Below are 25,397 nucleotides of genomic sequence, written 5' to 3' on the forward strand. Positions count from 1 at the left end.
AGGCCATCCAGTTACTTTAGCCGGGCCGGCTCAGATGATTGGTCGTGCTTTTTACAGCGCCACGGCTTCCACAGATGACGTTTTTGTCAAAGCACTTCAGATATTCATTGCTATTGGGATGTTAAGAGCATTCCATGGAATACAACAAAAAGTGTTTCTGAAGTTAATTACCTACCCAACCTTTAAGTAAAATGTGATACCCAAAATCTGGACAGAGGTTGGAAGCAAATCAAAAACACCACCAGTGGATCTATCTTTCATAGCCTCGGTACAATCATTAAGTCACCATATGCTGCCGCTCTTTCTCTTGACGCTTTCATGAATAGCGGTTGTCATGTCCCTATAATAAATAATGCAGGCGTTTGCGAGCCGGCGGAGGCAGACAGCCCCAGATGTTGGAATGAAATAGAAGTGGGTCAGGTGCCTGGCTGATGATAAACACACGGCCGACGAGCAGATGGCGCCGAATATTCGGACGAATCGGGAAAACGGTGGTTAGAGAATGGATTTTGTTATGACTTTTCATGCTTTAATCCATCTGCACATGAGAGGGGTCACTTACACCTGAGGCGAGCGGTGTGTAACATCAGTCTGTTAGCTAGTTCATTAAAAGGTTGCAAGGTCATATGCAGAGTGCTGCTACCTTTAAATGACTCCCAGGGTTGTTGTAAAGCTCTGTCAATACATCATTTAATGTGCTGTGCTGGAGGGGGGGGGGGGACTTCACAGCTCAATGATGTTACATGAGCCCATCCATCTATAATACCACACATCCATCATCCCCCATATCTGCCTCTGATGTGTGTCCCCAGCAACCCTTTAGCATCTGATCAAAAGTGACACCTAAACCTAAAAATAAAAAAAGCTCCCCCGGGTAACACTGGATCATCATGCAAATCCCGCCATTTATGACGGGTGTCGTAAATCGACCGTAAAACCTCAAGCTCGTCCATCACATCTGGGTCATTTGATGAATTACGCCCCACGCCCATGTCAAATTAAAAGCTCCTTATTCCCGGGTAATAACAAAAATGTTATATGCAAAGTTAAAGACTCTCCGATGGTCTGCGCGCTCTCATAAAACCCGCTGGGGTTTATGAACGAAAACAACATTTATTAACGCTTCTAAAAGGCTAACACGTCATGTCTGTGGCTGCAGGATTAGTATTCTACCCATAATGACCCTGACATGTTTAGTGTCTATGATTTGTTTTGCTTCGGTTGCTTTATACGCCACACTGGCTGCTTGTATGATCTATAATTACGACAGTTAATTAATAGTGGATGACGTTTTTTTACCCGGCCTGGGCAAATGTCTTTACTCTTTTTCTAAACCATGAACAAATGAACCAAAGAAACATGCACAATACTGTACGGTAATTGTGCATGCTACTGCAGGAAGGTATTTAGGAAGGTATTTAGTTACATCATAATGCATTTAAGCTCTAGTCGGGAGAAAGAGCAGAATCGAGTTGAATTTAATGGTAAAATGATGTGTTTGAATATCATCTTGTAAAGGGTAGTTGTTCCTCAAATTTCAGAAGTATTTTGTTTCATACTTTTTTACATGGATCAATCTGCAGTTTGAATTTGCCTCTTTTTTAAATGAAATCTGGAGAATAAAAGTAAAGCTCATCCCGGGCGTGTCCAGGAATGATCCCTTTGACGCCGAGAAGAAGTCATTGTCACTGGGGTCGGTGGATTTTCAGGTGTGTCGGCGTTACATTAAAAAGGGACTTTGAAGAACCCTGAGTACTGAGGTGTAAACATTAAAAAGGGACTTAGAAGAACCCAGAGTACTGAGGTGTAAACATTAGAAAGGGACTTTGAAGAACCCAGAGTACTGAGGTGTAAACATTAAAAAGGGACTTTGAAGAACCCAGAGTACTGAGGTGTAAACATTAAAAAGGGACTTTGAAGAACCCAGAGTACTGAGGTGTAAACATTAAAAAGGGACTTTGAAGAACCCAGAGTACTGAGGTGTAAACATTAGAAAGGGACTTTGAAGAACCCAGAGTACTGAGGTGTAAACATTAAAAAGGGACTTTGAAGAACCCAGAGTACTGAGGTGTAAACATTAGAAAGGGACTTTGAAGAACCCAGAGTACTGAGGTGTAAACATTAAAAAGGGACTTTGAAGAACCCAGAGTACTGAGGTGTAAACATTAAAAAGGGACTTTGAAGAACCCAGAGTACTGAGGTGTAAACATTAAAAAGGGACTTTGAAGAACCCTGAGTACTGAGGTGTAAACATTAGAAAGGGACTTTGAAGAACCCAGAGTACTGAGGTGTAAACATTAAAAAGGGACTTTGAAGAACCCAGAGTACTGAGGTGTAAACATTAAAAAGGGACTTTGAAGAACCCAGAGTACTGAGGTGTAAACATTAGAAAGGGACTTTGAAGAACCCAGAGTACTGAGGTGTAAACATTAAAAAGGGACTTTGAAGAACCCTGAGTACTGAGGTGTAATGGCACCTTGCAGGTCCATCCTAGGGTGAATGTGTGATACAATGACGCACGTCTGGCTAAGCCTGCAGGTGACTCAGAGGAGCATGGAGTTTCATTTTGAAGGCTGGAACATGCTTCATGCACAGCTGTCTGCACATGAACAAACACATCCACTGAGGTACTCTAATACTGCAGATCGATTTGTGCTTCAAAAAGGAGAAAGCTGCTGTTATCTATATTATCTACAAGCTACATTTTTTTATGCAAGTGAAACAGAACATGCCCATCTGTTTGTCTATGGTATTGTTTCTACTTGCAGCTGGGTTTTTGAATGAGCAACACAATAATGTAATCACCAACAACGTGCCACACACAGCTGGCATATCCGCAGACTGATTTCAAGAGGCCTGCAGCAAGGTCTTTTACGTAATTGCACACTCATGCAATGATGCTAGAGCCTTTATTAAATATCTATTCTCACAATTACACATGTAACTAATTCTATTATTATTGTAATGCAGTAAAGAAACAGATTGGACGAGAACCAGCCAGTGTTTGACATGTTAAAGCAGGAAAAGAAGGTGGCAGTAATAACAGCTGCATTCCATTCACTTCTGCCAGTGTCAGGGCCTTTGTATTGCTCGTGCAGATTGGCATGACCTAATGTGCAGAAATGTTAACAGTCTCTGGTTTCAAATGTTTCAATGTGAGGATTGGCTGCTTTTCCCTGTAGTATATGAAAGTAAAATAAGTCTTTCAATGTTTTGGGCTGTTAATAATAATAAGGCAGTAACGTTTTCTTAAATTAAACAATAATTTAGGGATGTCCCGATCACCGTTTTTTGCTCCCGATCCGATTCCGATCATTTGATTTGACAATTTGCCGATACCGAATTTTCCCGATCCGATCTTTATGCAATGCATTAAGATAAAAAAAAGCATTCAAGTTTTCCCTTAAGGTTATTTTTTTATTTAAATTGGATATTCTATCCAACATGGATATAGCTTCTTTCTTTCACAGCAGCATTGGATCAGTTCAGTTGTGCAGCATTGGATCAAAACAAAATAAAGCTTATCAGTACTCGTTAGCTTACTGCTACAATTAGACACTGCGCCCTGCCCACTCTGTTGCCAGATTTGAGAGAAATAAGCAACCAGGTCTATGAAAACAATTCCCAAAGAAGCAACACTCACATGATGTTGTGTAATTTGAAACCAAAACTAAGGCCTCAGGATGACTTTAAGACTTCAACATGGTCATTTTAGTTTTGTAACATTGAATACAAAATGTAAAAAAAGTATTTAAAAAAAAAAAATCCCGATCCCCGATCTTTTTCTCCCGATTCCGATCTTTTGAAAATCACGTGATCGGCTCCGATCCCCGATCACGAGATCGGATCGGGACATCTACAATCTACAATAATTGAAGCTGAAGACATTAGCATTTTTGTCAGTTTCCAAAAACAATTAACTAAATCATTCTTAGCTGCGGCTCTGTCAAACAATTAGTTAGGCATGTGCTTTGATCTGCTGTGAAAAAGCCCCTTATCAAAAACATTATTTTCTGTCCAAAGACATAAAAGCCAAACTACATTTGCTACCATCAAGCAAGTACACTGACTTCACAAAAACACCTCCATATATCCAGTATGGCTGCTGGAGGCTGTGTTACACCACATTAAATCACTCTAAATAGGACCGGTGAATGATGGCTGGTTAAGCTGCCAACCTGGCTGTAAGAGGAGACTAACCAACCTCCAACAGACTCATTTGAACAGAGTTGGCACTTTGAGACATGAATTAATGCCCATAAAGGCACATGTATTATGTGAAAACTGCAGTATCCACGGATATATTCTGTCAGTGTAATGCGCGGAGTGGAACCACCTCTGCCAGACCCAACTTTTCTCCTTCTCATTGACTAAATGGATTGTGAAAGCAAGGTAAATGATTTCCCTCCGACAACAGACGATGCATTAGCCTTCGCCATTCGTCACCGTTTACAATCCATCCTGCAAACGGGAATAACGGCATCTATCATCGGGGGAGACACCCACAAAACAACGGGAACACAGGGGGAGACTGTGATTGATTCAAATTGGACCTTTTTTTCAGGAATCCTAGGCTAGAAAAGAAGCCAGCCAAATGGCACCAGTTCATGGCCTTCCCCCCCCCCCCCCGAAAGAAGCAAGCAACACTGTCACTACGGATAGATGTACGAGTCAGCGGGTTTATCAATATGCCCGTTTGTATGCATGCAAGCCTCATTTTAGATAGAGGCAAACAAATGGAGTGTCAGAGAAACACGGCATCTCACAACCTGCTGCAGGCAATCAAAATACCAGGAGACAAAAAACACAATAAGTGCATTAAATAACATATCTACTGATGTGTGCAGTGCTCAGGGAGCTTATGGGATAACCTTGGAGGTCTAACACTGCCAGTTACTTTTATCATCTTTCTTCAATTGCCACTTTAAACCTCACCCGCTTCTAGTCTCTCCTATATCGCTTTTTTTTATTATGGCAAATTAAATTTACCCAAGCAATACAGCCCTGTATATCAGCCTGCCCTCCTCCTGCTGCTGCTGCTGAGGAGGAACCCCCGCCAGGCAGATATGAAGACCGTACCTCATTACAGAAGGTCAACACCGGCACCCCCGTCAATTGTCAGGAAGCTCTCAAAAAGAGCTCGAAATTGATTTATCACAGATAACTGGCTCTCAGGAGGGGATCATGTGACAAAACATTATGAATAAAAATGCGCAGAGAGACGAGGAGGAGGGGTGAAGGGCACAGTGGAGAGCTCTCTCACTGAGCAAGATATAGAGAAACTCCAACTGGAGGGCCCACAGGGATTGTAGCCTCTGCAGACCATTTACATGCACAACAACCTATTTTACACACTACGGGAAAGGGAAACTAAAAAGCCAACATCATGGTTTGTTTCATGTTGCTACTAAATGAACCCCTGTGATTTTCTATAAATATCTACCCTCAGAGACCACACACGGTTTCTATGTTGATGTTGAATGTTAAATGTAAAGTAAAGTGTCGTGTGAGAGCTATGTCTGATGAATGGAAAAAAAGTTCCTCTTTAGGTAGCAATGAATTCAACAAGCGTCTCTTTATCCTGTCACTTCCTGTTTTTGTTTCTCGGGGCACTTGCTAGACCTGGCCACTTCCTCCTTTTGAACCCTAATCTTTAAACAGAAAGCTATTCTCGTGCATCAGATAGGTGATTGTGAAATCAAACTTTCAGATTGCAGGAAGTGCAGGTTATGTGCTCAGAGCAGAAGAGCGCTGCAGATCAGAATAAAAGTGTCTGCAAAATACAGATATTACTACATTGCTATCCTTCCTCTTGCCTCAGGAAGCTTCACAAATGACACAGTAACGGCCCGTCCACAGCTTCGACAGCTTCAAAAACGGTTTCCAACGCGTCTGCCCATTCACTTTGAATGGGGTGACGTCACGTTGCCTTGCTTTTCGCCGAACTGAATTGAGGGTAGCAGAGCGGAGCTTTCCTGGCGTTTCAGGCTGCAAAAGTTGAGCAATGTTCAACTTTTGAAGCTTCTGAAGCTTTCGGTGGAAGCGTCAGCCAATCAAATCATATGCCACTACAAGCTCTAGCCAATCAAACCGCTGCTTGTGTGTCAGGGGCGGGAGATTCATGTGATTGGTTGTTGGTCGAGCTTCAGACACGCCCGCCGGCAAGCTTTTTTTGAAGCTGTAGTGTGGACGGGCCGTAACACGATACAAACTAAATAACGCATTTTGTGCACACATTTTGTTCCAATAGCTTCTCAAACGCTTTGTCTTGCAATGCAAAGCAACCACGAAGATGTCAAAGCTACACCTCAATGCTCACCTGCTGAGACAATATGAAGAAAAGTAAAACAGGGAGGGAAGAAACTAAATTAATACGGCAAAACTCCTGACACAAATTACCCAGGATCCGTGAAGGCTGCTTTCTCCCAACAGATGGGAACCAATTAGCCACCTGACTCCCAGAAAGCACTTGGGCAACCGTGTGGAGCCAAGATGCAAATGAAGCAGAGAGAAAGGTGGAAGCAGTCCTGCCAACTGTCTAGGGAGAGGGGGAATTAATAGAGGGGACAGCAGAGGTGCAGTTTTGGAAAATGGAAAGTAGAATAAAGTGGGAAATGATGTATGGAGGGGGGCGCGGATCTGGACTGTACGTCCCCGGAGAGGTTACAGAAACAACCAGCGCAGGGCAGAGATATATGTTGATGGAGAATGTGGGCTAATCCTACAGGCGGTGAATCCTCCATCAGCTGACATCAACATCAGCTGGACACATTCAATCTGAGGCTAACGTGAACTCATTGATCTAGTTAATGAACAACGTGTCATATTTATTTAATGTGACGCATTGAGATGCCCAGGAGGTGCTAGCGTGGCAGAAGATCATGACTTTCAATCACCATTTTTGAGGGTTAAGCCGGTTAACCCAGCTGTGCTCCATTCTAACCCAGAACATAACGTTCTTAAAGTTGTTTTAAATATAATAAATAACACTAAATAGTATTTCTCAGTCAATTACCAACTCTTTTCTGCAGTGGAGATGGCTTAATGTAGGGGTCATACATTTTTTTTTTAGCATAAAGTGGTTACATTGAGGGAAATCAAGTTATGGCAACATTAATGCTAGGCCAACAAAATAACTGTTATGACTGTGGATAGAAGGCTAGCTCTAGCAGCATCTAAGTGCCACTATACTACAAAAAGGACATCATAAAAATACATTATGTCTGGTTATGAAAAGTGAAGACAGGGGTCCATTGTGAGCATGCTGACATTAGCATTTAAAAAGCACCATTATGTCTAAGACAGCCTCACAGAAAAGATGCATTTGTGCAGAAAATTGATAAAGAATCTTCCTTCAGTTTTAAAAACAAACTCATTTATAAACGCTAATTCTTATGACATCATTCAACTCTTGAAAGAATGAAATCAAATGAATGTGCCCGTTTCATTTTTACAAATAACAAAGCTGAGATTATTTCAGTTGCCAAACTCCCAGCATCACATTTCAAATATATCACACGCCTCCAAAGTAAGAGGAATAGAGAAAGGCTGGAATAAGATGCCAGGAAAACTTAAGCTCTTAAGGACAAATTCAAGCTGTGCCTGTGAACGTGTCTAAAGAACCATGCCTCAGCAAACTCACAGGCAATGTTTACCTTCATTCCATCTGACTGCTCACAGAAGGTATCAGGCAGCTGTTAGATAACGCAAAGTAAATATAGGTAAGTGTAGGTGATATGGGGTGACATATTCCTCCTGAGAATCAATGGCTGCAGCAGCTAAATGCTATCGATCTGCATAATCTGTTTGTTTCTTTCAAGAAACTGCAAGAAAATAAAAGCAGGGATATTAAACTTGGTTATTTTAATTTGAAATATCATCCCTTCTGCTGCTGTTTTTTACCATAGAAAATAAAAAGGTTGATTTAAAGTAGACAACATATATTGCAATGTAAGACATCTTGGCTGCACCTTGGAGAAAAATAGGTCTACTGGTACCGGGTACTTTGCCTTCTCTATCCATTTTTAATCTGTTATTTGTCACTAAATAAGGTCAAAAATACATACATGTCTACAGGCTCAACCCTTATCAGGCTGTCCTCCAGATTTGATTTCATCGCATAAAGATTTATTTTCATTGGACTACAAATCCCAACACAAGAGTCCACTTAATGTTGACCAGGAGTTGGAGCTTCTCCTGTGTAAACCAATGGCCTCCAAGTAGGAAAAGTCTCAACATGTTGACCTTCAAATGGTTGGACTGGTTGCAGGGCCTGATAGCATTCAGGTTATTTTGACCACTCCTAATAATACCAACATAAAGAATCATCGGGATTCCTAGTATTACGTATGTTCAGTTCCATATCTTGTTCAAATCAACTTGAGAAAATGTAAGGGATTCATTTGAATAACAGAGATAGATATTTTCTTTGTAGCGCTGGACCTTTTCTTCCTCTCAGTATTCTACATTTTAGCTTAAAACAAAGATCCAGTTTCTAATCCCAAACTGTACAAACAAATCCAGTGCCAAGTGCTATTCGCTTTGTTTTGACTGGCCGTCTCGCTGCCAAATTCTCTAACCTGGCAGGTTGACAGGTCACCTCAACTCCGTACAAAAAACAAGCATCTTACGGATTCATGTGACTGTTGTTTAGAGGAAATAATCAGCCAGTGGGAACTTGGCAATTGCAGGAATGTAAACCATCCCTTCAATAATAATATTCTACTGAACGTAGAACATTGTGCAGGCTTGACTTGTTACTACATCGTCTCCTTGTGAGTCACCAACACTAATCCCTATTGAGTAAACCCAATGCACATATTGACATAAATCAATTGTTGAACACTGGATAAGAGATGAAGATCTCCAAAATTCCACAACCAAACAAGGGTTGTATGTAATGACAATTTCACAATATTACATTTCCCATAATGCAACTCACTAGCATCTTTTGTTAAACCGTTCAAGGTTTGTAAATGTCCACGCCCTTCCATTTACACGTCTTTAAGCTTTTATAAAAACGTTCTCAAGCCAAAGCCGTGACAACATACACAGATGATTACATTGAATTTAAAGTGGGTGCTCGAAGCTCCCCCCAAAACACGCATACACTGCCTATTGATAACCAATGTCTTCTATTGCATGTGATCATCAGTGTACTGTGAGACAAAAAAAGATTCGGGAAATGGTTTTATAGACAAGGAGGAAAGAGCCCAGAAGGCAGTCAAGGTTTACAGCTAGCAGAACAAGAAATCAAACTGACATAAACTCTCATTCTAACGCAGTAATCCTGAAGGCAATTAAGTTAGCAGAGAATTAAGTGAGAGTTGACACATCCTAAATGTTGGAGGAAGTCCAGCAGCAGCAAATCAGGCATTACAACAAAAAAAAGAAGCAGGGGGATTATAGGGCTTTTTCTAATTCATGGGGGAAGAAGAAGAATTTTAATGAGAAAAGAAGAATGCAGCGTTTACAGAGTGCAACCAAACTTCAAATTTAGATAGCTGGGAATCCTCTTTGGACCCTTTCCTTTTTTTTGCATTTTACAAAACTGAAAAACAACAACAAGCTCTTTCTTCAGGCAGAACATAGACAGCTCAGCAGGAGCACTTATCAATTCTTATTGTGCAACTGAAAACACACAGGGGAGAGGAAGTAAGCCACTTACATTTCATTCTCGCCTTCCACTCCCCACTACAGGAGGCAGCAGGAAAGATGCTTTTTTACAAGATAATATACCCTAAAAAGAACATAGGACATAGAAGGAGGTGGCCAAAGTGTTTTTATCCCACAAAAAGCACACATTCTTGTTTGTAGGATTGCAAGAGTAAGGTAAATCTCATCTCAAAGTTAACCTTATTGGTTTTGAACAAATCACTGTAACAATGGGTGTCAATGACATTAGAGAGAAAATGGGAAATGTGTGGTGGAGCTACAGGAATTCAGATAACAACACAAAGGACGTCTGACAGTGAAGCAACAAAGGATTCAGATAAAGCAGTAAAAAATGCCTGTGGCCCATTGTGAATAAATGTGAAATATCAGTAAATTAGGAAATGGGAATTCAAATGTCAAAATCTTCCAAAAAACAAAACAATGAAAAGAAGCGTGCAGACTCTAATATGTGTAATAAATAAATGGCACATTCATGCATTTCATATTGCCAGACTCACTGGACACAATGCCCATGCAGAAGTGTGCAGACAAAGCCAAACAGGAGGATGCGGCTGCCACCTTTTCACAGCCAAACAAAGCAAAACCCTATCGGAAAGAACTTTGTTGTGTTGCCTCAATGCTTAGCCTGCCAGACTCCATAGAATACATGCACATTTTTTAAAGGAGAAATGTGGAGCTCACCTTGTGTTAGTTCCAGCAAGATAGCAGTCCTCCCTGTCTCTCTGTGGGTGTCTGCTCTCCTCCGCTTCTCAGTGGATCTAATCAGGGCAGCGGCAGTGGCGAAATGTTGATGCGCGCTCCGCCTTGTTCGGTGGGCGTCGAGGCTGCTCTCAAAACCAGCGAAAACACGGAGAAGCCCTCCCACTGCCGCTTTACAGGCTCGGCCTCCCTCTGAAAGCGTACGCCCTCTCACTGTTGAAAACCACACATTACTGGCTTCGCAGAGGATGAAACCGTGTCACCACAGGCTGGGGGTGGGATGTGATGTGAGTCTAGCCGGCGGTGAGCAGACCCGAGCCAGCAGACAGCGCTACTTCTGCACTGCTGAGCTCCGCACTGCAAAAAATGTCCATCCTGTTCACATGGCTTTGTCCCTGGCACCGTTTTAAAGTGGCGACAGAGGCGCCTGCAGAGGGGCACCGCATGTCCTGCACGCGGGAGGCCCAGGTGGTTCCCCCATCTTGTTAACCCACTTTCCCCTGTGGCTACCCAAATGCCTCCTTCAGAAGTAAATAGCTAACAGAATGCTACAAACAAAATACATCATGGTTGCATGACATCTCACTAAGCATTCCATTTAGTTTTTTTAGTTTTATATTTTGTTTTCCCCATAATTGGGCGATCAAACTAAAAAACGTACATCGACCTTTAGGCAACAAATGTTTGGCGTGAACATGTTAAGTGGTCTTGTTTATTCACTTGTTAGCAACCGCCTTTTTGAAGACATGTTAAGGCTTCTGACCTCAGGTATTTACCGACATATTTAAGGTCATAGAAAACAATAAAAATATCTCAGAGGCTTGTGTTAAACATAGACCTTATTTCGTTCATCTAAGCAAAAATAATTTCAAAAAAAACATTGACTTGTGCGTGGGTAACGGAAGTGAAAAAATGCGAACTAATCTCTGTGTCTAGGATTCATTTTGGAACCACTCTATTGCCTTTGTGGTTGGTCCAAATTTCCTTCTGGTCACCCCCGTCCTTTCTTGTTGCTAAAACAGCCTGAAATGTCCATTTGGTCCCCCGGTTGCCCTTCAGGTTCGCCACGAGCTGATCATCCCGTTTGATCCCTTTGAGAATCCCCTTTGCTGGTGCAAGTATTTCATGGCTTTCAAAGTGAGTCCATACGAGTCCCATGAGCTCAAAGGCCTCAAACCAGAGGAAACATATCTCAGTGCCTTGTGTAGCTTCTGTTTCGTAATCTAAAAGTGCTATTTTATCTTTAATGACCTTTTGCTGTTGACATTTCTTGCAGTGTGGCTGCTCAGACAGCTCTCTAGTTTCCTCTGAAAAGTCATGTTCGGACATATTGGCCTTATTTGTACCAATTATCACTCAAGCATAGGCAAGGCTTAAAACTATTTTGCCTTGAGGCATATAAACCATTTAAAACATAAAGCACTATGGATAAAAATTATCAAAAATAAAAAGGGTGCCATTTAAAAAGCTAGAATACTGCTATATACCTGAAAGGAGAAGACATATACCAACAATTATGGTAGTGTCAGGTTTAATTCTCTGAGTAGCACCACAGACACACTCTTAATGCTCCTTTGAAAGCATCACAGAAGTGTTATACAATTTTCTACCCGGGAAAAAGCCCTGTATTGCCACTAAAAATGATGTCACCACCATCAGAGTGGCTATTATTATTCCCCGGAAAACGACAATGACGTAGGCTGAGATGGCTCACTGTTTTGGGTTTAAATTATTAAAGGGGACCCTGAGGATGCCTTTAACAAGACGCTATATTTATTATGTGTCTGTTTGAACATCTTAGAAGCCACCTGGGTTGCAGGCCTGGGCCTCGGTCCCCCTGGAGATCACGGACAGTATCGCTGCAAGTGTTAGCAGTCTTTGATATATTTGCTTTAATTATGGAGGATAATGAATTTAAATGTTTGATGCATAAAGGCTCTGAAATGGCAGCCCACCTCTGGAGCCCCCCAATGCCTGATACTGCTTCGGGCTCCCGGGTATTTCTGGGAAATCTTAAAGAAGATCAAGTTAATTGAAATAGATGGGCCTCTGAAATGCTAATGTTGACTTTTGGTGCCTACATTTGGCTGCCGCCCCTGGGACACACATCGCTGCAGAGGCCCACTGGTGCAAATACAGACACGCACTGTAACAGGGAGATAAAAGCTAACCTATAACTTACCCTCTGATTAATGCTGTACATTTTGGACAAATTGCTCTACAGAAACCAACAAATTGTGCTTGGGAGATCAATCGCGCAGGAAAAAAACCACTTCATTCTGTCAGAGGGCAGCGAAGCTTTACTCTGCCTACATTTCTCACCCTTTGTTTCACACAGAATGATATGAAGCGTGAGTTCTGCTCTCCGTCGACAACCATACTCGCTCAGTCCGCCCACGTGTATCCGAGCCTCTGGCAATTAATTAAAGGAACCACATGCCTTAGCCGGCATGTCAGGCCTGCCAGTCATCAGCGCGCCGTGACAATGATCTGACCATCACCGGCTTAATTGGCATTCGGAGGACATTTTCTCTCTCACTGTAGGCTAAATAAACACACAGGAAGGCAGGATGCAACCTTCAGTCCTCGTTTCTCCTGATCAATAACACTGCCACACCACATCCGACAGCTGAAGGAGCTTCTTTCTTTTTTTAATCTCTTATATTGACGGAGCAGGTTTGACCCACACAATTACAGATTCACAACAGAGCAGGGAACAAAATAATAGAAACTTTTTCAGAGGGACAGTTAAGTTTCCATTCAAAGTAAGAGGCCCTATTGTGCTTTTTGGGAGTTTTGCCTTTCCTGTAGTGTGCTATATAGGTCTTAGTGCATGTAAATGGTCTGCAAAGGCTGTGTTCCCTCCAGATTGTACTATTTGCTTAAATAAAACATCTGGAAGATTATCAATGTATTTCATAGCATGTCATCTGTGCAACAATTTTCTTCTTCTATGTTTTTTTTCACACATGTAAGTGACCAGACTAAGGTGGACAGTGTGTCAGTTTGCATCCTGTCAATCGGGGGGGCAGGGGGCGGGGATTCTCCAACCGTCAACTTGGACCGTTGAGGGGTCCACAAGAATGACGGCTGCCCTTTCTCCCACGATGCACTTCCCCTCATTGCCTCGTGTTAATGAGGGATAAAAACTCGGAGCACTTACATTCCTGAAAAATGAGGTCAGTGGTCGAAATGGAGGATGGGACGGGGGCGCTGAGTTAAAGACGGCACACTTCTCTGGATACTTTCATCCCTTCCTGTCAACTTTCACATAACAAAACATCAACCACCTGCTACTACTTCAGGCTGGAAGAAGAGAGTAATTGGAGGAAGGAGGGGTGGGCCTTTCTTCTTCCTCTGCACAATTTAAAGCCATCAGAGCCGAGTGTGCGACTGTTGTGTGATTGTGTTCCTAAGCACTGACAGCACAAAGACAAATTCTTCAAGAGTGCAGTGTTTTTCAGCGAGTAAATAAAGGTGATTGTGATTCTTCTCCTGCTGAGATCAGACTCTTCAAAAGGATCCCAGTCCCACCCCTCTCCCCCACATCCTCCCCCCTTCTCCCTTTCATATAGTGTGTTCCTGTGCTTCCATGGGAGCTTCTAATTGCCTATTGTAGTTGCTGCTCGGCTGTCTGGGTGATGCGCAGTGACAAGCCGCATCCTCAAAAAAAAGTGATGTGTACTCCCGAGGTTCTCCGGGAAGAGCTTTATCTGTCTCTCACATGATTTCACTCCCACAGAAATCTCACAGACCCCCCCCCCCCCCCCCCACTTCGTGTCTCCTGTAAGTCTGTATGTCAAGTGGAAGCATAATCTATGTTGAGCTGAAAGTGAGCAGGCGTGCCTTGTTCCCAGGGCAACCCACATTTAAAAAAAGTTGAACAATTTGTCAGTTGCTTACAGAAGTTTGTTGAAAAGTTGAGCTCAGAAGCTGTGAGCCGCTCTGTGAAGGAAGGACAAAAGAGTGTGGGATAAGCTCTCTATTATCTCCGCAGAAGGCTGTCGAGGATATACTCAGGTTGGAAAATGGAAAGGAGGTTTTAGAAGCTGTTTCTACAACTCACTGCACCATGTTACTCAGGAAATATCAAAATCTACATTATTTGTTCCTTGTAGAAAAACAAAGGCACATTTACATCTTGCACAACATCGTTTATAGTATTCTCATGTAAATATCTGCCGAATGGTAAAGTATTCCTTAAAGGGGTCTTATTGTGCTTTTCCCTTTCCTGTAGTGTAGGTTTGTGTGCATGTAAGTAGTCTGCAAAGGCTACAATCCCTGTGTTCCATTTAAAAGGCAGTTTCTCTCCAACAGACTCCCCCCCCTCCCTGAAATGCCTCCGTTGGACTCATTTCCTTTTACTTCCTGAAAATAGTGACATCATTATGTAACACTCACGCTTCTATTGGCTACAGCTACTACACACTTAGGCTAAGGGGCGGGACATCTTTAAGAGGTGGAGCAGACTGGGCTATTCACTACAGGCAGTATGAGAAAATAAAGACCTTTTTGAATATGAAAGCTTATAAACATTTCAAAAATTAGCATAATGTGCCCCCTTTAACTTAATCTAAAAACGAACGTGAAAGATCAAGTTTCAATGACAACCTGTTCTTCAAAAGTATGAAGAATGTATTAAAAACTGATTGGAGTAATAGAGACATTTCCATGTACTTCAGAGTTTTACAGTCTATCGTTCAAGGACAATTATACTCTAAATAATAAGGATAATTGTTATTTTAACATCTCCTTAAAGGTGGGGTAGGTAATTTTGGAGAAACCAGCTCGAGTGCGCTAGAAATTTGAAAATACACAACCGGAAAAAATCTGACCAATGAGGGCATGAGGGCCGGCTAAAATGATTGGTCGTGCTTTTTACAGCACTACGGCTTCCACAGATGACATTTTTTTATGGATTTTTTGTCAAAGCACTTCAGATATTCATTGCTATCGGGATGTTAAGAGCATTCCATGGAATATAACAAAAAGTGTTACTGCTCGAGCCGGTTTCTCAAACTGACCTACCCCACCTTTCACTAGATAAGTCCCATTTACATTTGAAACTTCTATTAAAGACCTGACTAAGACGGCAACATAAAACGTTGTAAAACAAACGAGGACAGGCCAAAGGATAAAAAAAGGCTAGATAAGAAACTCTGTATACAGTGTATAGCAATCTGTTTTACTCTTCTACTTTATATGTTTTAAATTGCAAATTTCGAGCCCCCTAAACACATCATTAAAGAGACCAGAGATGAGAAATGCTCTCTCTGCAAATCTGTCTGTGATCAAGAAACACAACAAGCTCCAGAACTGAGTCCAAAAAAGGTCAATCAATGGAGTATACTACAACTCTACAAGCTAACAAGCAAATGTAGAGGACTATAAAGTAGCTATCCCTTATCTCAAGTCCTCCTGATAACATGCAACACATTTTCCAGTATAACAACTCAAAGTCAGCAGTGTGGAGAGAACTGATGATCACAAAGAGATGAAAGGTAAAGTTAAATTGTACAAGAGCCATGATTTGTCCTGGTTCTCGCATCCAGCAGACTGAAATTAAACTCATCCGTTAAATTAGTGTAATCAGTGAACCTCTCCCAATGGCTCATCAGAGGATGGCTCCGTTCCCCCCCCCCCCCCCCATCTGCTCCCTGCCAACGCTGCCCGGCCGGCTGATGGACCCGCGGGCCTGGCGCCGGGTTCAGACACCATCATGAGGATATTTACATTTTAAGCATTTGGCTGATGCTCTTATCGAGAGTGATTTACAGTCAGCTGGACCTGAGGGCAGGGGCTGACCTTGAGTGAATCACTGCTCCTTTGTTTTTCTCATGCTGTGTGTTCACTGTTATCAGGAGCAGCAGGAGCTTTCTCACAACAATATTATGTTCCGAAGTCTTTGTATCTCTAGAATAAATGAATCAACTGGAGCACGAACGCTATGAATTGTGATGCTTAAACCTGATGTCTTTATTCAATTGGTGTACAAAGTGTAAGTCCTTGTTCTTTCTCAGATTCAAGACATTTATGTTTTTGTTAACAACAGTTGTACCAGTGACTACAGCACCTCTTACTCCACACAAACAGTGTACAAACAGTGTTATACATAATTAAATGAGCTATGCATAATCCAAAAGGACTTTTTAATTTTAAATAAGCGCACATTGTTGGGTGTGTTCATCCATTTCTGCACTTCTAGCATGTGGATAAAAGTGGTTAATAACGGGTAAATAGCTGTGATCCTCCCAATCACAATTCAAGTTGAAGCTATGGTATGGACATTGTCATTCAGGCAGTCTGAGAGAAAAAAACCTACTGCAGCTGCTATTGGATCCAAAAAATAACTACACAAAGGAAACTATGGCCATAGATGGGACACTGGCCAATCAAAGGTCATTTCAGAGAGTGGGTGTCCACATTGGCTGTTCTACATGATAGTTCTTTCAGATACACAATGCAACATGGGCACTCTGAAAGCCATTATTTCTAATAGCAACGGCACGGCATATTTGTTTGTCTGAAAGGCTATTACAGTAGCCTAACAGCTAACATGAACCACTGGTCATACATTCATGAGCAATATGGATAAGTACGTTTTATTGTAAATAAATGTAACTTTTAAAGGGTGAATAATAAAATGCTCATGCAGCTTAATTGTTGTTTTACATAAACCTAACCTGCTGGGATGGATTATCTTAATTAGATTAGCAATAGCCTTTTCTATGTAATATGTACATGCTGATATATCCGCAGCGCTGACTAACCTGTTTCCCGGATTTTCCGCCCTGCAAAGAAAATGCTTTGCCCCACCCAAAGCCCTAGAGAGATAAGAGTTACGACACTCCCATAGACCTCCGTTGTAAAAAATGGCAGCGCCTACTTCCGGGGTATGGACATCGAAATAGTTCCAAATATCGTCATTTGGGCGTTGGACGTCATTCACTTACATTACGGCGCGTCGATTCGTTCCAGAGGTAAGTTGCTGAAATATCGAACTCTTTTGAATTGTCAACTGTCTATATTGTATCAGAGGCCCTTTAAGATGCTTATACAGGTCTTCATTTGTACAGTATATGCACAGCGTAATTATCTATATTTTATCTTGGTTGTTACAACCAATTTTGCTAGCATTGCCTGCTATTTAGCTAGCGCGACTTCGTCAGCTTTGAAGGTAAGATTTCATCTCGTTATCTCTCTAGGGCTCTGGCCCCACCTATCATCACCATAAGCTCAACATCAGAGGAGGGTGGGAGGATAAATAATCACTTTTCAAAGAGTGCTGTATCACCATTTACAAGACACTACTGTAGCTCTACATAATGTAGTCTCTTGTTGATGTTGACACGCAGGAAAACACACACACACATATCTATGCACAAACCTGCATGCAACCACACACACACAGAGGCTGAGGATTGATAAGGCATCTGCTGACTCATCCCTCAACTGACCACCTGCTTCACATTTTAATTGGTAAGGCTCCCCTGACCCTATTTTACCACCCAAAGCATTTCTCTTAAAAAAAGATGGAAAGGGGGGCGAATGAAAATTCAGCTAATATGCCCCCCTCCCCTCCAACTTCCGCCTCACACGCTATCGCCTGATCAAATCCCCCTTTCAACCTCCGCTCGATGAGGAGGAGATAGGATTTAAGGTGACCTCGTCTGAATGCGGCCGGCGAGGCTGTATAATTGGATACACTGACATGAGATTGAGCTTATCGCAGGAAGAAAAAAGAGACAGGTCTCAGACTGACCTGTTCTCCTGCTCTGAGATGGATGTTTGTGAATAAGAGTGATCAGAGACTGAGATGCAGCTCAGAAGCAACACTCAGTTTGAACTGCAGCGAGGAAAACACACCAGAGGTCAACTTCCTATTGCGTATTCATGGGTCAGCATCCATATTTTTAAACATGCATTGCTTTAGGGATTCCATCAATTTGGTTCGGACTGAAAAATGTCTACTATGACTTAACCTGCCCCTATAATGGTGTTACTCGGACACACAGAAGCACAACACATGTGCTTTTGTGTGCGTTTAGTTCAAGTGCTGGCTTGCTAACATGATAAGCAAATATGCTAATCATGGTAAACATTATGCCTGCATAACATCAGCATATTAGCTTGTTGACGTCAGCATTTCAAGCATCGATGCGCCCAACTACAGCCTCAAAGAGTGTGACATATTCATATTCTAAATATCAAGTTTCTTTGTTTGTTTTTGTTTTTTATCTCATTTGATATTTTGTCATTTCTTTATTTCTTTCTCCCCTCTTGAGCCATATATAGGCTAACTTATCATTTTAAAAGATCTGTATGAATAGAGGTATCATTCTGGCTCGCTATATGGCGAGTGGGAATAGGTAAATACATTGTGAATAACAGAATTACAGATAAAACTAACTGTTCATTGTTGATTATTAATCATATCCTGATATATTCAAGTTTGGTTGTATTGCTCAGTAACCCACTCTCTGGTGAAGTTTAAATCAGTATCTATGTCTTTGAAGCAGCAGAAGTTAATATGAATTGAGAGGGATATTTTAGGAGAGGTCAGATCAAAACAAACACACCTTCAAGCTAAATCTGATGAGGTGCAAACGAGTAACTGAATCTCTTGAAGTTTGACTATGTTTGTCAAAGATCAGTCAAATATATCTCATTTACAATCGGTTTCTGCGTCTTTCCTAAAGTTCATTGTCAGTGATGACAGTGCAACATTTGCCTTTAAAGTGCCGATGATCGTAGCATCACTTGAGACTGCGGGAGTTCTTCAAAAAGCTGTAATTCCACAAAGTTCCTGTCTGTCACCCGCCTGCTGTATCTCACTCTGCAGACACACACTTCCTCCATGCTCCAGTACATATTCTCACTCGTTCCCTCTCACTTTGCCCCTCCATCTTTTTCTCTCCGCCAAATATCCTCTCATATTTCTCACTTTCTGTCGGTCTAATTAATTCCCTCGTCTTGTCATGACCGTGGGTGATCAATGATCTCTCACTAATTTAGTTGGCACGGTGCAAAGTTGGACGCTATCTTGGGGGAGTTTGGTGGTGGCTACATGTCTGCCGTGTATGAAATGAAGCGAATATATAGAAGGCTGTATTAACGTCTCTGTCGCAGCCCGGAAATGAAGCAGAAATTGAATTTTGAGGCCGGCCGCTTCTTATTACAGAAGGCTGACCTTCAATTCTAATATTAAGTGGAGATGGATGAATAAATTATATATTGTGTATACAGAAACAGCCCGCACACACACGCTGCATACCCTTCCGCAGAGGTTTTTGGAAATTTCTGCACAGCCTCCCGCAGCGCCCTGAGGTCTAATGACCTTATTATGAGATGATATCCAGGGAGACATTTCATGCATTTTGAGAAGAACCAAACCATGACAGTAAATGTGTGCACTTTCACACCTGAATGCTGCCTCTGCCCATCGGCTCTCCTCCTCCACCTCTGATTCCAATTCAGCTCCACTAATCCACAACAGAGGCGCAGCGGGGTCTCCAGAAATCAGTGGCCGGGTCAGATATGTCCTATCCACAAGGGATTATCTGTGCTTCCCTCAGGGAAAAAAAGAAAAAAAAACTCCATATCTTGTGTTAACAGGCCACGAAAAAGCAGGCAGCAGATGTGGAGGTTTATTCATCGCAGTTTAGGAGATAAGCCTATTTTATGGGAAAGCGTTACATTGGCAGGGTTACCTTGACAATCAGCTTCACTTTGCCATCTGATCAGCTGAGGAGCCTCTCCAAAATAAATCCTCCGTTGTTTGAGTGTCAAGATTTAATTAGGTTGCGAAAAGTGTTGTGGAAATATGGATGCCGGCACACAGCATGAGTTTTTAAAAAAAGAAAAAGAAGGACGTCTGGGAAGAGTGTTTAGTTCAGACAACATGTGAAGTTTTCATGCCATCTGTGCGTCAGTTTCATTCTCTCTAGTGGAAATATAACAGGAGTGAGCACTCAGCTGAAGAGGACATTATGGTATCTGACAGTATGAAGGCTGCATGGAGCAAAGCAGCAATGCCTTATTATTTAAAGTTATAGAGTGAAGTTTATATTTAAAAATACAAAACCCCATCTCGCATCTCTACATGTTGAGTTGACATTTTTGGATATTTCTTGAGATGAAAAATAGACTTTGAAACACTTAACACATAAAAAGGTTACTGCATTGATAAACAATTAATTGTACTGTATATCTTTTTCAGTGTGTTCTGATTGGTTAGCCAGCTCTGTTGTGATGGTCAACTGCTTAGAGATCTCCCGCCCCTTAGCCTATCACGTACAATTTGTTGGAGCGCTAGCCCATAGAAGCACAATTCTTACATAGTGATGTCATTATGTTACGGAAGTAAACAAGAGAAACTCTCTCTTGAGGGAACTTGGGAACTGCAGATTATTTAGATACACTAAAACCTACAACCCGCTCCAGGAAAGGGAAAACCCCCAAAAGCATAATAAGGCCTCTTTAAAGCTGCAGAGGAGACGCTAGAAGAAGTATCAGCCATACCCCACCTTTTTTCCACCACGTTACTTAACCAGGATTAAGTTATTTTGCCATCATGCATGTTATTGTTTGCTCTCCTGTAATCTTTTTTTCTGCAAATGAATGCTCAGCCACATCTGGTGCATGTTTCTGGCAATTAGGCCCGTAGGGGGAACACGGCATTCCTTCATGCCCTCAGAGGGCCTCTGTACATGTGTTTGCAATCTCCCTCTTCCTGAATTTGGTCGTCATTGGCATTCGCCCGCTGTGTCTGTTTAGGTAAAACGCCCTGAGTACAAGCCCATCCCTCTACAGAGCTTTGACTGAAAAGCCCCAAACAGCGTGCTGATTACCTCCGGGTGGGGTTGTAGCGCTGCCAAGAACTCAACCCAGGAAAACAACTCAGCGCTCTGCAATTCAGAGCGCCTCATCTCAGCGGATGTGTTCAACAAGTGAACATTGAGTGGACGATTATTCCCACAGCACAGCCTGAATCTCAATGGCTGAGCATGTCTATATCTGTGTGTTTGCCATGCCTTTTTCTGATATAGAAAAATGATATATCCAAGATACATCATGACCAAATTGCTGCATTTAGCTAAAGTATGCAAGGTGAAAAGAGTAGAATAAATCGGTATTCATGCTCAGGGAACTCATGTACGCCCTCGTTTGCATTAGCATGTAAAACCAACATGTAACAGATTCACTTTAAACCTTCTGCTTTCCCCTCACACCATCAGCACCACCCTCTGGTATAAACCATTACATTCTCCAACGGCTGCTTTCGCTTCCTTTAAAAACCCTTCTCTCAGGATTCATTCACCACCGATGGCTGCTCCACAAGTCCCGAGGCTTGCGAGGTGCACTTTATAAACACAGGTCGTTTGTCAAGTGAAAGACATTAAAGTGTAAAAGCCCCAGGTATTAAGACCGCAGAGCATGAGCTGATCTATCTACCGTCACCTCGGCTGGAGAAATGCTGAGCCTGCAGCGGGGGCCGGTTCTCCGCCTCACTGTGTGATGGACCTGTTTTACAGCTAACAAGTGGACACGCTGAACTCTGCAGCTTCTGCTCCCCTCTGGGCTCACAGCTATTACAGTACATGACACCTGGAGACCTGACACCATATTCCTTTTCACACTACACTGACTCAATATCCGGCAAAGGCCACGCTCCGTTTTGGTTGGAGTCGCAGAGGACGGTCAGGCAGGATTTTTCTGTGTTGTTGTTCTGATGCTCTCTGGTGTATACAAGTGGGGCCAAGAGGGCACGGCTCCTCAAGCTAAGAGCTGCATGATAGGGTGAGTCATACCAAAATGAGGGGGGGGGGGGACAGCCAAATGCACCCTTGACAATTACATGTGGAGATCATGAGCAGCCGTGCATCAGCGGTTTTTCCAATTTGACCTTCTCGGTAAACACTTGTTCTGAATATTTGAAACTAATAATGGAAGAAGTGGTTTGTGAGTTATTAATTTCCCTCTCATGTCCAGACAGTGAGCTCATACAAAGGAGAATACATCGGATTAAACGTATCAGAAACTCCTTCAAGCCTTCATTTTATTTAGCATTTTGCTTTTTTTGTTTATATTTCAGGGATGATGCTTATTTATGAACAGGGGGAAGACAGTAAGAGGCAAAATTCAAATAAATAATGATAAAATATATTCATACAAGGAAATTGTTGTGCATAAGTTGCAGTTTAAAATGAGAAAAAATTCAAATGAAAATATAATGCGAGTCATTTTGGTTAGCTATTGTTAAAGGCCTGTTAATACTAACTTATGGGAATCTTTATGCTACAGCAAACATAAAAAACATGTTATAAAAATCCTGTTTACTGTTGTAAAATGCACATACCGCACACTTTAGGCTGTGTACTGTATTAAAGCCTGATCATTTTGTAGCTGCTGTGTAAATGTATTCAGCGTTGTGTAAGAGCAGTAACAGTCAAGGTCGTGTTTCTGCGGCTGCTGGCTGATCTACATTTCCTCCAGCTGCAGCTGACTGCTGCCAGTAACCACGGCACAGCGCGACCTTCACTGTGTTATTGCTTAATTGAGTTCATACACCTGAGTGGGTGTGGGGGGGTCCCAGTGGAAAACAAACCCCCAACCTTGCAGACTTTAGTGCCTCTGAGCCACACAAGACCACCATTTTGCTTCTCTTTTACAAATATATAAAAATATTGCAGTTGGGATAAACTTTTGGTTAAAGCTTTGTCAGTGCTCTCGAGAGGACTAGCAGAGTTGCTTTTGTTACTGCGTCAGGTGACCGATTGGCTGCACTGCCAAAAGTCAGTGTGGTCCACTGAGTGAGTGATGCTGCCCTCCTACCTTCGGTCCGGAGTGGCCAGCCGTGGCCGGCCGTGGCCGGCCCCTAATTGGCCGTCTGGATGACAGAAGGGATCCTTCAAAGACGCATCCATCATGTCCTTCAGGAGCCGCAGAGCAGCAGGACACCGGCCAGGCGTTTATCTTCCGCTGAAGGAGGAGTGAGGAACTGAAAATGTAGAAACAAAGACCTTCACTATTGTACTGCATTGAGAATGAACCAGTGCTAATGTAAAAATTGACATTTTTGTTGAAATGTTGACCCTGTAAGTCAGGACAATTAGCTTAAAGAGGCTAAGCAGCTTCAGAGAGCTATACAGCTGTCCGTTTGTCAGTACAGCCCCAGAGTAGCTTTATGACTCAATATTTCTATTGAAATATTCATTTTTTAAACCTCCTGTTGTGTTATGTTAATACGTTTTTTGTTCTTGTTTGTGACGAAGGTAACTGTAAATGACCTTTAATATGTTTAACTTTTTGTAGAGGTGGTTATATTTGTTTGCCGATGTTTTCCTGTGGTAAAGTTTTAGTTTTGTACTTTTATTTTGATAGTTATAAGATCCGGACTTTTATTTTGAAGGGACTTTTGCCGGAAGTGAATAGAGTACGAAGGATTATAAACACGTGTAATGACGGATGAATGACGGAGAAATTAACTTCAGATAATTAGTTACGTTTTTAGAACCTAGCTGATAGGGGCACAAGGTTTGTTATTACTTTAATTAATATGTGTATTGATATTATGTGGTATTATTTTGTAGTTTTGCAGAGTTTTGAGCTCACGCTTTTGTATTAGCAAAACTGCTATATAAGGAATGGAGATGTTTTATCTGTGAGATGGTGGCTAATTATTGTGTTTTCTTTCTTTTCTTAGCTCTTACGTTTGTACTTGACAATAAATGTATACATGCAAGTGTTTACAATAAAAGGATACCATCAGTTTGAGAGTTAGACCATTATTCAGCTGGGGAAGAGCTTCACCTCATCATTCCCACCACGCTCATGACCAAGGATGACTGCGGAGGGCCTTGATGTGATGGTCTAAGGTTGTGACACCCACTCACGAAATGGCATCAGACAACTCATCTTTAGACGATGGGTACAAGGACCAGACAATGGATGCTTATAAGGACAGCGAAGAGGAGGAACTTCGCCGCTCTACTCGTTTAAAAAAACCCACGGAGAAGATGCTTGCATTTCAGAGAGAGGAAGCTCACAAAAAGGAGAAAAGGTGAATTCATATTTATGAACAATGGAAGGTTCAGGCACGTCGTGCCAGAGATCAGTTAAAGTCAGACATTACTGAGAGCCAGATTGCAGCTATAATAGACACACTAGAGCAAGAAAACGAAAACGTTACTAGAGTGTAGATGGAAATAAGAGATCATCTACCTCCATCCAATGAGACAAGACGTCGTATTGATGCCTGTGAAGCAGTCACTAAAGACATTGTTAAAATAGCATATGAAAGGATAACAGGCATTGATGGAGATTTTGACAGCGAAGCAGTTAGGCAACATCTTCGTGAGCTGCTTAACAAAGACTATGCTCGCTCTATCTAAGGTTCCACAGCCACACCCTCAAGTCCACGCTCCAACTCCAGCCATCACTCTGTGTGCTCCATCGTAGCAGCCAAAAGGGCAGACGCTGCAGCAGAGTTAGCAGCGAAGGAAGCAGAGTATGAATTGCTGTTGGAAGAGGAAAAACTAAAGGAAAGGATTCAACTCCTAGAGGAGCAACAAAGGAGAGAACTTGAAGCTCAGAGATGTGAGTTGGAAAGATTGAAGGCAGAAAAGAATATAAGAGCTGCACGAGCTAGACTTGTAACCTATGACCAGGAAGTAATGCAGGAACGTGTCTATTCTTCTGATATCGACCCTAGAGAACAACGTGTATTTCCACAGCAATATGTGAATACAGCTGTCATCCAGCAGCCCACTAATGTTGCAGTGACAACATCAACTCCACAGACAGATGTGACTTACTTGGCTCAAGCAGTCCAGGATAGCATTTCTCTGAACAGGCTCCCAATACCAGAGCCACCTGTATTCACTGGTGACCCGATCCATTTCATTGAGTGGAAGGCTTCATTCACATCACTCATAGACAAAAGGAACATTTCTTCAGCTGACAAACTGCACTATCTGAGAAAGTATGTAGGAGGTCCAGCCCGAAGAATACTTGATGGCATC

The 25,397-nt window shown here is 42.1% G+C and overlaps 1 protein-coding gene across 1 annotated transcript in view; it reads right to left on the reverse strand.

The window, feature by feature from the left end:
* Positions 1 to 10,771, reverse strand: part of rnf152 (ring finger protein 152) — a 36,857-nt gene extending 26,086 nt beyond the window's left edge. Inside the window, exon 1 of the mRNA XM_079661280.1 lies at positions 10,357 to 10,771. The gene's annotated coding sequence lies outside the window, so the exon portion shown is untranslated. The remainder of the gene's footprint in view (positions 1 to 10,356) is intronic.
* Positions 10,772 to 25,397: the final 14,626 nt, after the last annotated feature.

Source organism: Notothenia rossii, assembly GCF_949606895.1.
Source record: "Notothenia rossii genome assembly, chromosome: 12".
NCBI lineage: Eukaryota > Metazoa > Chordata > Actinopteri > Perciformes > Nototheniidae > Notothenia > Notothenia rossii.